The sequence below is a fragment of the Anabrus simplex genome, chromosome 5 (assembly GCF_040414725.1).
Source record: "Anabrus simplex isolate iqAnaSimp1 chromosome 5, ASM4041472v1, whole genome shotgun sequence".
Lineage (NCBI taxonomy): Eukaryota > Metazoa > Arthropoda > Insecta > Orthoptera > Tettigoniidae > Anabrus > Anabrus simplex.
The window spans coordinates 91,073,044-91,085,786 of record NC_090269.1 but is presented as its reverse complement, the minus strand read 5'-3'; the positions used below and the strand labels follow the sequence as shown (position 1 = coordinate 91,085,786).

General features: G+C 38.6%; 1 protein-coding gene across 2 annotated transcripts in view; it reads right to left on the bottom strand.

Annotated features, from left to right (window-relative positions):
- LOC136873773 (CCHC-type zinc finger nucleic acid binding protein) overlaps positions 1–11,735 on the bottom strand; it is a 31,573-nt gene extending 19,838 nt beyond the window's left edge. Inside the window, exon 1 of one of the 2 annotated variants that reach the window (XM_067146983.2) lies at positions 11,584–11,735. The gene's annotated coding sequence lies outside the window, so the exon portion shown is untranslated. Of the gene's footprint in view, positions 1–11,197; positions 11,339–11,583 lie in introns of those variants that run through there. The other variant, XM_067146984.2, reaches the window with a different exon arrangement.
- Positions 11,736–12,743: the final 1,008 nt, after the last annotated feature.

Genomic DNA, 12,743 nt, shown 5'->3' with positions numbered 1-12,743 from the left:
CTATGTCGTATTGTATGGTGTTTTATTGAGATTGTGTGTAGTGCTGTAATGTATGTGAAATATTCGTTCCGTGAACGTGTATATCTGCAAAACACTTACATTAAGTGCAAAAAATCGTGCGCTAGGACAAGACAAAAGTTTCGAGCAAAATTTCCAGGGAGACCCATTCCTATCAATCAGACAATAAAACAACTGGCCAAGAGATTCAAACTTACAGGTTCAGTAAGCAATAAAATAGACGTAAAGGTCGTTATCTCCTTACTGAAGTGTGTTTGGTACGAGGATCATAAGTAAACATCTGTGCCCCCCTCGTAGCCCAGATTTAACTGCATATGATTATTTGTGGGGAATGTTAAAAAATGTAATTTATGGGAACAACCCTCACACACTAGATGAACTTAAAGACAATGTAAGAGTTGCAATTGCATCCATCAGTGCTGAAGAACTTGGTAGAGTAACCGAAAACGGAATTAAGACTGTAAACAGAGTGAGTAAAATGCATGATAATGATTTTTGAGCACCGTATTCTGCCGTTCATACACACGTGTGGTAGCCGGCAAATGAACCGTCACTGGCGGCCAAGGTGGAGCAAGAAAGTCCCTGCCAAGCATAAATAAAGACCCTGTATATTGCCTTCATAGGAACTACTGAAGTTGTCACTTTAATCTTAAAACAAAATCACTGGAAGAACATAAAAAGGATCTCGCAATGTTTGACCGAGGATATATGGAATTTAGGAGAGAGGACATACATTAGCAATGTTGGATCTTCAGAAATGTTGCAACTTTGAAAATGTATTATTTGAGATACACGTATACAACTGCAGTATACATGACCTAACAATCTTTTTAATATATTCTTGATCCTCTAAACTTAAGACGTAAGAAGCAGAATTTCACTTCTAGACATACTACCTAATGTCTATCAAATATGACATTTATTTGTAAGATACAACTGTTAAAACATGTATTGTAATGTGTATGTATATGACAGCTGAGGATGACTTGTGAAAAGTCGAAACCGGTCCTGTTTTAAAAACATTAATAAATTTAGTATTGATAAGGTGGATCTCTTTCTTTCTATGACATAAAAGAGTAGCGTTACAAAAATGTTGCAAAGTTTGGGCTGGGCAAAAATGGGAGAAAGAAGACGAGCTGCTTGAATAAGTGGTATGTTCCGAGCTGTCAGCGCAGAAGTGGCGTGGAACGACACCAGTAAACGAATAAGTTTGAGTGGCGTCTTTAAAAAAGTAGGAAAGATCACAATATGAAGGTCATGTTGGAATTCAAGAGGACAAATTGAGGCAAATATTAATTTATATGAAGGGGAGTTAGGGATTGGAATAACTTACCAAGGGAGATGTTCAGTAAATTTCCAATATCATTGAAATCATTTAAGAAAAGGCTAGGAAAATAACAGATAGGGAATCTGCCACCTGGGCGACTGCCCTAAATGCAGATCAGTAATGATTAATAGCAGTGCGGTTTTGTGTTTATCTTCGTTTGCTTAGAATAGTTTTGTTGATAGGGGCCTTCTTGGTACTAGGATGGTTGTTATTATCATCATTACTTGCTTGGAATTTTTTATTTCTTGCAATTATTTAGTATTCTTGTCCATTTGGGACGGCATTATGTCTATATAATTAAGAGCACAGGGAGGGGGGTGCACCCTTCAGGGGCCCCTTCGCTGCTAACACCTGTGCTGCTTCACTCACACGCGAACTCCCCGCATGTATATAAGCGGGGGTGCGAGGCAGCTTAGCCTCTCACGACCAACTGACCCCAAGCTTCATCAAAATTCATCATAGATAGGGCCCCTTTCTCATAGATGTGCATGTTGCCTATACAGAATCAACTCAAAGGACCAGCACCAGGCCTTTTCAGAGGCCACACGCCATTGAAAAGTGAATACCTCTAGCATAGCTTTACCTTGGTTCACGCAACATTAGTACCATGGGCCACCACTTGCATTGCGTACATCTAGGCACAGTATGACTGTAGTTTGTTTCCTCACAACGGATGTGATTGTGCGGTGCACTATGCCAACCTGTCTACTTAGAAACTAGGGGACAAGACAATTGGTGTACATTGTGAAGTGCAGCAAAAAGGCTAAATGATCATTTTTCTTGCTGTGTGAACAGTATGCACCTTAGCCATAGAGAAAAGCCTCTCTAAGGGAGTGTGGCCCAACACGGGCCACTGTTCACATGGCAGTGTCCCCTTTCCTCCGCACCACTAAGATAAGTTTCATATAAGAACTAGCAGGATCTCGCTGGCTCCGCCCGCGATGTACAAAGTATGGTGTTGTTCGTTACTACCTCACGGATGTATTTCCAAAGTTTCGAGTTAATGAAATAAAGCACATGATCTGCTGTGGTAATAGAATGTAATATTATATCAACAAAACACTTGAATATACATCACACAAAGAAATTGAATTAAACGTTCCTTGGAACAACACTACGCACCGAACTGTTAAAAACTCCTTCAAAGATCGTCATGGAGACAAATGTACTCATAACTTCTCAGAATCTACCAATTTAAGTAGTTATTACCTCAAAAGAAAGCGCTTGATCCACTGAGTGTTTTTAGACCAATACAAACTGCGTACCTCAATTAGAACGAAAGATATGATTGCTTCAATGAGAAGAAATTAAGAAATGAGACATCAAATTGAATGTGCACTCATAACTTTCCTCAGAATCAACCAATTTGAACAGTTAAGAGCTGAAATGAAAGAGCTTGATCCACTAAGTGTTCTTCGGCCAAAATTAACTCCGTACCTCAATTAGAACCAAAGATATGACTGCTTCAAAGAGACAAAAAATTGAAAAATCACAAATTTGAGAAGGTGGAAGTTAAGTGATTTATAGTACCTGATGACAAATCTGTGCATGAATACCTTTCAGTTAAAAAAATGAAGGAAATCTACCAAATAGAATGGCCGGACCGACTTTTGTTTTCATAAAAAAATTCAATATACAGATATTGTTGTTCTGTATTCAACATTGTTTCATTTACACGTTCTTTTTACTTGTGCTTTTACTCTGCCCGGATTGGTAACGGAATACATTTCTCATCACTGATGGGAATGTCACAACCAGGGAACGGATTTATATGTAAATACATATCTCTTTAGGAAGCTAAAATTAATTATATTTTGCATTATCTTTACGAATCATGACGTGTGGAGTTGAAAATGGAGTATTCATTTTCAATATTTTTCCATATTTTGGAGTTTAGCACATATGTTCCATATTCTTCGTCATTAAAATCAATATAGTCCATATTTCGACTAAAAAGTAGTCCTCTCAATAATGGAGAAATAAATTTAAAATCTATATTCGAAAAATTAATATTTTAACTGGTGTGCAGGTCATTATCACACCTGTCTACGTCTGGGCTGATAAAATAAGCTCATAAGCTGTGCGAAGAAAGAGGAGTTGAGCCCGGAAGTGGTGGAGGTCAGCCGGTCAGTACCGTGACTACCTGAATCACACTTACAGCACTGATAAGCTGCATTATATAACATCGGCTGTGTCTGTGACGTAATTTAGTAACTAGGGAAATCTCATTCATCGACGATGTGCTAGTGGTTTCCGGATTAGTTCATAATTCCGGCATTCCCTTTGATTGCTTCATAACTCCATGTAGTTCACTACCAGTCATTCACAGTCTGAATTAGCAGTGAGACGGATCATAGTGGTGTGTGCAGTTGTATAGTGATATTCATAGAAGACATTAACGTTGTTACAATATGCCTAACGTAGCTCAGTCAACCAGTTTAAAATTGAAAAGTTACGTATCAGAATTTAAAGAAGATGGTTTATCAACTGACAGTAAGATATTATTTTGTAATTTGTGTCATTGTACAGTGACATCTACTCAAGGTTCCTTGTGCACGTTTCAACCAGTAAACACCAGGCTAACAAACGAGATTCCAAGCAGAGACAGTTGTTTCCGACACAACCAGCAACTTCCAGTGTAATGTCCGAGTTCAACACCGATCTCTGCCGTGCTCTCATCTCTGCTGACATACCTCTTTTCAATCAGTGCTTCAGGGAATTCCTCGAGAAATGTACTAAACGATCCATCCCGGATGAGTCAACGTTCAGAAAAACGTACTGTTCAGCCATATACGAAGAAACTGTTCGGAAGATAAGGCAAGAGATTAAAGACTGTCCAATTTGGGTTTCCATTGATGAGACAACAGACCAAGAAGGCAGGCTAATTGGCAATGTAATCATTGGTTTGTTAAGCGAAGATTGTAAACGGATTCTCTTACACTGTGATGTTCTAGAAAAGTGCGATAACAAAACTATAGCAAAACTGTTCAATGAGGCTATGGGTATCCCCTGGCCACAGGGCGTTAAGTATAATAAAGTGTTACTTTTTATTAGCGATGCCGCACCTTATATGATAAAAGCCGGAGAAGCATTGTGTGTTGTATATCCTAAGATGACTCATTTAACATGTGTAGCACATACCTTTCATCGTGTGGCAAAAGTGATAAGAGGCAGTTACCCCAAAGTAGATTTATTGATTTACTCAGTGAAAAATGTTTTTCTCAAAGCCCACAGAAAAGTTTATCTTTCGAAAGAAATGTACCCAGAGATTCCATTGCCGCCTAAGCCGATTCTAACTGTGGGGTACGTGGTTGCAAGCGGTTGAATATTATGTTGAATATATAGACTGTATTAAGAACGTTCTGCATGCCATGGACTCTGAAGATGCAGCCTCACTTGAAGCAGCGAAAACAGTTGTCTGTGATACAATTGTGAGAAATGACTTGTTATATTCAGCATAATTTTTCATGCATCACAAAAACACTGAAAAGGCTCCAAAACTCGCATCTCTCACTTTCTGAAAGTTGTGAAATTGTGAATAAAACTGTGGAACAACTAAATCGTGGTACAGGTAAAGTTGCAGATGTAGCAAAAATGAAGATGGCCACTGTACTTTCAAAGAACCCTGGATATAAAGAAATGACAAAGGTTTCTGCAATGCTGTGTGGAGATTTAAATGTAAAATTAACTTTGGATTTAACCCCAGCAGATATTGTGAAAGTGAATTATGCCCCCATTACCTCTTCCAATGTTGAACGCAGTTTCACTCAGTATAAATCTGTCCTTAGAAATAATAGAAGATTCACTTTCCAGCACTTAAAAGAACATTTTGTAATCCATTGTTTTGGTAATTGAGAATAAAGGATTGTGTGTTCTTCAAATATATTAAAATGAGAAATGCAACATTATGTTGCATGTAGATATACTTTGTTTAGCTTCTTCAAACTTTAATATTAAATAGAAATTAATGTTATATGTGTCATTTTAAGTCCATATATAATTCCATATTTCAATAAAAATAACTAAATATATATGTACATATTTCAATAATTATTAGTACATATAAATCCGTTCCCTGGTCATAACCCATTATATGTTAGCCACAGCATGCAAGTAGATACTCAAACAATGGAGAATGGCGTGTGCTACTCTTTATTTGGTTATAAAAGTAAATTTATTTCTGGGGTGGGAGGGGGGGCAGGCTGGTGGGTCCCTGGATGTTGCCACAATCCTGCAACTCATTCACTACTGTAAACAATAAATATTATCCGCAAATTGCTTTATCTGTGGTTTTTGCAGAACTTCTGATATAAGAACAACAGTCTAACACATATTTTCTGCTTCGTGTCAGCCACTGGCTTACCAATATTTAGGATTTTGTGTATTTTGTGCCTTGGCTAGTGACAAAAAACCATTTGCCTAATCACTAAGCAATTCAATGGGAGTACATATGCTTACAGTAAACCTGAGCACAAATGACATTAGCGTTTTCTGTTTTTTTTTGTCAGCCCATTATTTAGGAATTTTTCTTATGCGGTGATTGGCAATGAAATGTGTGTTATTTCTGGGAAGAACATAATTTTGCATATTTCGGCCAATGGCAGATGTTGCAGCGACTGAACATATGGAGAACAGAGGCGTACACTGAGGGCTACCAAGGCTATCGGCGAAGACCAAAACTCAAATGAGTACGATGGAAATCTAAAGCACATAATGTAAGCATCTGACACACGTTTCATTTACAAAATTTGAAAGCTATGAGAATTAACAATGCTCGTATTTCTGAGTGAAAGGCATTGGAGCCGAAGTGCTGCATCTCTCTTCCATGGACTTGCCTTGCGTGGTTTGTTGCTGAATATCCGATAGGTGCAGGCACTGAGGGGATAGGTAGGCAAGGCTTCGCTTCGTCAGTTCACCACAGCTAACTAGGGAGCGAGAGACTACAAACTGACATGACTGACCCATGCAATACAGGGTAGTGTTTGTTGCTGCATGTGTATGACATCCTGCTGATTGTTTATAGTTGAGAAAATTATTTGTGTATTTCAGTTGTATTACTGTTCTTGGAATAATTTTAGTTTAAGTTACAGGGGTTACTTTTATAAAATGGCTGCACCATATGTAATAAAACAGGTACTGGATAATCCGTTCTTGCAACTGAAGTATACAGATAAATTGATGACTGTTTAAAATGGTAAGCCCACCCCACAACTTCCTCGGAATCAACTTCCTTGTACTTCTAATTACCCTGGCTTGGGGACTGGGATTTTATGACTTCTTTGCAATTCAGTTCATCTTCATTTCAACCTCCTTGTACTTTTAATTACCCTTGCTTGGGGACTGGGATTTTATGACGTCTTCGCAATTCATTTCATCCTCATTAGGTTACCACCAAGCCATGCACGACTATTATTATAAAGTTAGAACGTAAAATTTTGTAGTATTATAAACGGTTGTACCCATCGTCCACTGGATTCTTAGCTTCCTCGGTAGATTAGTGGTGGTGTCCAACCCAAGAGCACAGGTTTGATTCCAAACCACCATGTGTTTCTCATAATATGTACTTCCTGACCTCATACTTAATTATATAGATAACAGAGTGCTGGTATTTCACTGTCTATTTCTACACCCTTGTAGGAAGACAATGCAGGGCTGTTGTTATAGGTGTAATATAATTTTTATTTTTATCGATAGATCTGCTAAAATGAAATCCAATCTCTCAGGTTTAGGGTTATCTTCTGTTGTTTGGAATCAAATCGGTAATAATGGGTCAGGCTCCACCACAGATCTACCAAGGAAGCTAATAAACCAGTGAACAACGGGTATGACCGCTGGTAATGCTGTAACATTTTACATTTTAATTTGATAATAGTAAGTGCACAGCCTCTGGAAAGGCTTGGTAGTGACCTAATGAGGATGAAATGAATGGCGAAGATGGCATAATCACCCAGTCCCCAAGCCAGAGGAATTAACCCTTTCACTCCGGTCAACTGCTCTAGCAGTAACGAAGGAGCTGTGCTGCACACTCGGAGGACGGCTGTAGCAGTCGTGCTGGAGCTGTGCCTCATAGCCGGTCGACTGCTGTAGAAGTCTGTCTCTTTCGGCTATTTTCCGTTTCGCAACAATAGACTGCTAGGGAAGTTTTGGCCTTGGACATCTCTCGTGGCTGGCTTGGAAGTCCGTAGTTATGGCTACGATCACCAGATGAAAGGAGTATCCAGTTCGAAGGCCTGATGACAGAGGAAAGATATGCTGCGGAGGAAGCTCTTGCCCATATATTGGGTAGTAACTTTGAAGATGATGACGATAGTAATTTATCTGAATCTGTTGCCTGAACGACTTCAATCACACCTATTTCAGGCACGTTTTCTACTTCAGTTACCGCTTCGTCGTCTAAAAGGTCGGCCTACTTCGGCGATTCGACTGAAGATGAAGATAGTGAGAATGAAGACCAGGTGCATGAATCACCGAGGAAAAACCTAAATTGGAAAAAGAAGTATCTGGAACCGAGGAAACATATATACACAGCTAGGCCTAATTCCGGACTGAAAAGTTTAGTGGGCAATGCTAGCATGTTAAGATTCTTTCAGCTGTTTAACATGAGTATCATAACTAAATACATTTAACCTCTTCCTGTTCTCTCCTCGCGTCGCGAGCTGTATGCGGACGAGAGAGTGGAGAGAGATAAGTACCCTGTACAGCAGGCTCGGTGAGCCACTCACTGCTCGCGTCCAGAGGGTTACACCACCGTACTCACTACGCCAGAGTGAAAGGGTTAAGACTATGGGGAGATTGATTCCAAGAATTAAACCGGGGCCATCAGACCAAAGACAAGCATTCAGCCACAAAACCGAGTTTTAATTTGCTAAAAATTAGGCTACCATTTCCACTGATTAGGTGTTTAGTATTGGCAGTGGCTTGTGAAAGAGCTTTGACAATACAGCAGGCTACTCCGGTGGCTGAAAACTTTTAAGGCTTGACATTCACTAAACCAACTATCGAAAAGCGGTAACCAAAGTCTAGTGATAGCCCATGCTTGCATCATTATATTAGATTTTAAAAGCACATAAAGGATGTATCAGAAATACACCGACAAAAAAATCAGGGAAGCTCTTCATGTTATGTTAAGAATGGCCGAGCAATTAGATTGTCAGAGAAAATTTTTCTTTTCAAAAAGAGAAGGGGAGGGAGGGGAAGCAGGATGTGTGATGGAGACAGAAATAATTTTCCGCGGATATGAAAGAGTTCCCTCGTTCGACTCGTACAAGATTTTTTTTTTTTTGGCTTCACGTCGCACCGACACAGATAGGTCTTAAGGCGACAATGGGACAGGAAAGGGCTAGGAGTGGGAAGGAAGCGGCTGTGGCCTTGATTAAGGTACAGCCCCAGTATTTGCCCGGTGTGAAAATGGGAAACCACGGAAAACCATTTTCAGAGCTGCCGACAGTGGGGTTCGAACCTACTATCTCCAGAATACTGGATACTGACCGCACTTAAGCGACTGCAGCTATCGAGCTCGGTCGTACAAGACTGTCCTTGTCTCTTACAAGGATGAAAAACTTATGCATTTGCATTGAGCATCACCTCAGTCTCCCCCTTCACCTCCCTTCCATACTCTAGACGCACAGCAACAGGCAGCGGCTGGCTCTCTGGCATAGCAAATACGGCAAGTTTGTTACTTTGAATCATGCGCCATTGGTCTGGACTGGTTCTTGCCGTGCGGACGGTTACGATAGGACCTGGACAAGACCTGTGATATAGGGACAAGCAAAGGGGCTTTAACATGTTACATTTCCTTGCGCTTATATTATGCTGGGGTTGGTAACAGATTATGATTATCATAATTGACGGGAATAAGATCACATGCCACTTTACGTTGGCCAAAATGAATGCGAGTAACTACTTCAGCAATGAAAATGGTGTGTAATACTCTTCATTAAGTTATAAACGTAAATGTACTTCTGGGGGTGGGATGGTGGGTTTCTGGATATCGCTCTGAAGACATCTCTCCTCTGAGACGCATTCCAAGTAAGATTTCATTGATTTCCACTTAGAACATTAGAAAAATCTTGTCTCCAGGTGTCAATTTTTACCCTGATTTTTTTTTTTTTTGTCAGCACAGTTCTCATACATCCTGTAAACTTCTCAGGGGCAAGTTTGTGAATCCTCGGAAATAATAACATAGAATAAATGCACCAATTGTTATTTTCATATTTTAGGCTAACACTTCCCTTGAGAAACCAAATGATCAAATCCTACGTATTACAAGACTTTTCTTGTCAAACGATTTCTTCTTCTGGTCTAAATTTCGCTAACTGTTCTCTTCACACCAATGTGATTAGCATCCCTTCATTTCTGATCCCACTCATATAATCTTTAAAGGCTAGGAGTGGGAAGGATGCAGCCGTGGCCTTAATTGAGATATAGCCCCAGTGTTTGCCTCGTGTTAAAACGGGAGACCACAGAAAACCAACCGTGTATGGAACTGAGAGGTCAAATATGGTAAGTTATGTCTCAGCCCCAAGTGTAAATTCATATAAAGAGTGATAATATCCTAGTATAAACGTAAGACCCAATTTAGGATGAAAAAGAAATTGAAACTAACTCTTAGGTGAAGTCATTTCACACTAATACTCACACACTTTTCAGTGATAGATGGACACCCTAGTGCTGAATCAGTCGACCTCGTTTATCTTCGAGATTCGTATTGGCAACCTTCGAAACACAAACTATGAATCGCTTATGCATCGCTGTGCGACATCTGGCGTACACTTTACGTACTAGTACAGTTATTTACACAGCAAAGCCAAACTATAGAATTCATGCTAGGAACAAGATTCATATCGAGAAATGTTATATAATGTGTGTATATGACAGTTGTTGGCTTAAGATAAAAAAGGTTTAGAAAATTCATATCAATCGATCCTATTATCGATTCAATTCAGATTGCATTTCCATTCAGTTGGCAGGAGACCTCCCTCCTTACCCCTGTACAAAAATTTATCACTAAAAAGTGTGCAAGTAATACACAATACAAGCACAATTCCAGTCTGAACCTAGAAAGAAATGAAAGACAAACTAAAAACTGTCAAGGATTAAATTACATGAGAATGTAAATAAAGAGATTTTCCACATTTAGTGGATGTAGATCACAGGGACATATTCCATTGATTCTAAATGGTGCATCATGTCAAATCTACAAAATATTTCACCTTCACCACCACAGCATAGTCCGATGAATGGAAATTCACTCCTCACTAACATGTTATAACCAAGCACCCTAACCTGAACTGAAAATTAAGTTGGAACTCACAGACTGGTGTAATATGCTATGACCTACACAAACAATGAAATAATATAACACACAGTTAAACTGCAACTCAACCTACTTTAAAATGAAATGATCTTAGATAACCAGTAAAAACAAGATATGAAAATGGGAGAAAACCAATGTAATATGCACCGGGCATAGCAATATCAACTCCGTTATCAGCTGTAACAAATTCAGAGCCGAATAATGGGAAATACTGACAAACTCAAAACGAAATGCATTTTCGCTTAAGCATATTATTTAAGCAAACCAGTTAACAGCAGCACGCAAGTACACCCTACCACTAAAATAGGACGGCAAATATTCAATTTAACGATATACATTTCCAATAACAGCGCGCTTCTGAGACATGGCCAAATGATAACAGCACACCATCATTACAAATTTCTTAAAGGAAGACATGGGCCACCGACTTGTAAATGCAGTTTCCCGAGATTATAAATATTTACAGTGAATCACACATGATCCAAACTTACATTAAACTATAGAAACGATTAACAACAAATACAAATTGCACATACGTCTAATTCAAATCACAGTCCGCACAACTCTCCCCGGTATCAAATTTCATGGAAGTTGGTTACACTCATCAAAGCTCACGGAAGAAGCGTAGCCATTTTTGTAGTCTGATTAGCAAACCTCAGGTTAATACTGCAATATAACCATAGTAAACGTTCTCTAAGGTAATAAAAACTTTAAATGACATAAAAATAGTAAGATTCTGACAACATTTAAAGAAAAGTGTACGTATACACGATGCCATATCGTTACCCGTATTAGTGTTGGTATGACTGCAATAGAAAATTCACACACGGTTATTGATGTTTTCACAGATTCCGCAAAGCAAGGAAAATTTACATGTACTTCTAAAAAACTGTTGTACCAAACTAATCACAAATTCAATTACCTAGTGCCCAAATTCCAAAATCTTCTCCCCAATCAGCCCTCCTACGGCTGAAGACAAATACTTATTCCTCCTCAGCACGTGCAGATGTCTTATTGACCACGTTCAGAAATAATAACCGGCTTCCAAAACTATTTTATAACCTGTGGAAATTCAAGCGATCAAACCGTAAGGAACAACATCAACAAGCATTCAATCAGCAACTTCAAAACTGCCGGCACATTCTTTATATTCAGTTAATTGAATAGCTCTCCAAACTTTCACAATAATTCTCTTCAACCAACAGTATATGCTATTAGATTCACAGATTGCGCATTGCAGTACTGCTATAAAATTTGTGAACGCGGTCTAAATATGCCGCAGTTATCTCAGCCGTGATTGCCTTTTGATTTCAGATCGTCCCAATTACACTTGAGAGAAATCTACATTTTTTGTAATTGAAATTTACATTTTTCTCTCGCGTTAAAAAGCGTTATTGGAGGTTTTTTCAATTTAAATATATTACTGTATATTATCTTGAGATGTAAGTAAAGAAACTTCCAAACAATGCGGTTACGATATCTTCCAAATACTTGTATATATAATGAAAGGGCATCCAATCAATGTTGCCATAAAGTCAGTTGTGTACATAGGTACAATGCCAGAAATAGCCAGTAAAAACAACTGTACTTGATCTGTACATAAAACCACGCAGAACTAAGCTCTATGAATTAAGTTTGAGGTTTGGAGAAGCGTATTTCTTTGATAAATGGACAGACTACATGTCAAGTTGTTCAAAATTTGAGAAATTATTATTCAAATTTTTTATTAAATAATACTAAGCTCATGTAAAAGAACTTGTATATCGGTATTATGTTTATCTGTGTTTCATTACTAAGATTGTATTTTCAGTTTTCATCTTCGTCACTGTATTGACGTGTCCAACATCACTGTAAGATCAGTTGGTTGAAATACAATTCAATTTAGTATGTAATGTGCAAAAATTACATACGTGTAAAGACTTATAATAATAAGAAGGTGCGCTCAGTTGAACATAGTACAGAATCTTAGTCCTTCCTGTAGTCTGTGATCGACTTCATTCTTTTCATGCACTTTAGTACGGTATGTGGTATGTGTCACAATTTTTGCCGCACAGCACACACATGCAATCTACGCCTGGTTTG